The following is a 2,487-nucleotide window of genomic DNA, read 5'->3' as shown; positions in this document are numbered from 1 at the left end:
AGTGTGTCTCTGTATTTAACCAATGCCTCAGAAAATTTATCTTGGTTATACTTGCAGATACTTAGAAAATGAATAGTCTGGATTTGTCATATGGGATTTTTTTCATTGAGTTATCAATAGAGATATGGATTAGTAGAAATGAATAGGTCCTTAGAAGCCAGCAAGACATACCCCCCCCCTCATATTTTTAAGTATAGAAAACTAGCCCAGAGCGGATAGAGGACCAGCCCAGGTTAGTTACAGAGTCAGGATTCTGACTTACCATACCTTTATCTTTCCACTTTTAAAGTGTCTGCCTCTTGGAGCTTCAGTTTCCTCCCCAGTAAAATAAGGGGGTTGGATGAGATTAAAGGCTGGTCCCTCTCAGCACCATGATTCTATTTTTTCCTTTCATCCTGCCTGCCGGAGCTTTCAAGAATGTCAAGGACATGATCCACGTTACATCATTGGAGGACCTTTTCTATTTATGCGTAAAGGGTTGTCAGACCGTGTCTGGATCACAATTCCCGGAGAAAGAATAGCTCAGTGTTAAAAAAAAAGAAATAATAATCACAATGAAACAATTTTTAAATTTATTCTCACCAAGTCCAAATGTACTCATGTAAAATATTTACTAGGCGTCGTCCGGTATAATAAAAACACCACAATTTCCTTGTTCGTCCATTCCCAAAGATGACCACCGCAAGGAGTTTAACAGACTGTCCTCACATTCTGAAGGGCTCACATTAGATTTATGTTTTTATCCCTCTGACAGGTACTTATTGATTTCCTACTGTGTACTAGAATATCCTGGCAGATACCAGGGTACGGCAATAACAAGGCAGCCAGGGTCTCTCTACTCTCACAGACTTTACCTTTCTGCGGGGGGAGGCAGACAAGAACTAAATAGACGGATGGAAGTGGCCCGCAAGTAGGGATGGCAGTGACTGGGAAAGGGCTGCCCTGGAGAGGGCGATCAGAAAATGTCTCTTTCACAAACTGAGATCCAAGTAACGCAAAAGAATCAGACATTGTATTGCATGAGGTTGGAGTGAGCTTGGGGGCAAAATGCAAAGGCCCAGAAGAGGCCTCTGGAAGGCCCTTCCTACAAAAGAGGATTGAGCTTAGTGCATTGGGCCCCTGGGAGCATGACTGGGGTGTGCAGAGACGGGGAGAATGGAATGAGATGCCGTGGAGAGCTGGCTTCCATGCCACACAGAGCCTCGGCAGGGGAACGTAGGGTACAGCTGAGGGCAGTGCATAGTCACTGGAAGTCTTTAAGCAAAGTCTTCAGAGTCTAATTCATAATTTAAAATCGGATAAATAGAGACGCACATGTATAAGGCATGCTTACACTAAAATGGATACATATTTGTGAAGTATATATATATAAACTCAGGAGATATATATATATACACACACACGTTTTATTTATATATATAAATACGATATATATATATATATATATATATATATATATATATATATATACGTTTTTTATTGAGGATCGAGTCCTTCATTGTTCAGGAAGGATGGGACTTTTCTGTGTATACGCTGACATGTCTTTCAGGTAAGGTATTCCAGACATCTTCATTTGTCAGCTTCTAGAGATCACATGCAGTTCTTTCCGACAGCATTGCACACGTTTGAATCATCTCCCCTTTGGAGAGGAGACGTCATGGTGAGAAGGCAAGACACATCACCCCGGCAGTCAGGATGCCCAGGCTCCCAGCTGGCTTCTTCCATGAACTCTGTCTCATTATAGGTAAGTCCCTTCCCCTCTCTGTTCCTCTGTCTCCACATCTCAGAGCCCTTTGGCTTTCACAGCCTGTAACTTTAAGTAAAAATCTGACATAAGCCAGACTACGGGGTTGGGAGGGTGGAGGTGGGGAGGCGGGCAAAATTCTGCTTTGACTGCTCCTGAGCTCTGAAATCTTGCCAAGCCTTTTTCCCAGCAGACAAATTGAAACAATTAATATAATGAGAATACTGATCTCGGGAGGGCATCTTCAGTGAAATAAGGAGAATAACTAAGTAATACTCCAGTTATAGATTCAAAGTAGTGAGGAGGTAATTTGGTCCAATCCCCATTTGAAAATTGGATGATCCTCAACATTGCCTCCTAGCGGTCATCTGGCTTTGGCTTGATGATGTCCTATGGAGGGGGGCCCCGTGCCTGGAGCTCCAGATCAGCCTCCCACCATGGTAAAGAAGATTTGTTTGTTCCGGAAGCTGCCACACCCGTAAATTCTGAGGGGAACTGCTGAGGCTGTCATCCCCGCACTGGGGTGTTCATGTTTATAATGGGTCCCAGCAGCTGGGCCAAGAGAGGGCCCTTCCTGGGGACAGTCGGGTTCAGGCTGGTCATAGGCCAGGGCCGCTCACTGGTGGAAGAACACTGCACGCAGAATGATGGCGAGTAGTTGAAACAGAGTCCTTCTTTAAGGAATCCAGCACGGGGGTATAAAGAGACCAGTAGTGTAGGGGCAGTGGATTCCCCTCCAAGAT

Source organism: Vulpes vulpes, unplaced genomic scaffold, assembly GCF_048418805.1.
Source record: "Vulpes vulpes isolate BD-2025 unplaced genomic scaffold, VulVul3 Bu000000627, whole genome shotgun sequence".
NCBI lineage: Eukaryota > Metazoa > Chordata > Mammalia > Carnivora > Canidae > Vulpes > Vulpes vulpes.
The sequence above is the reverse complement of the archived record's forward strand: the minus strand, read 5'-3'. Positions refer to the sequence as shown.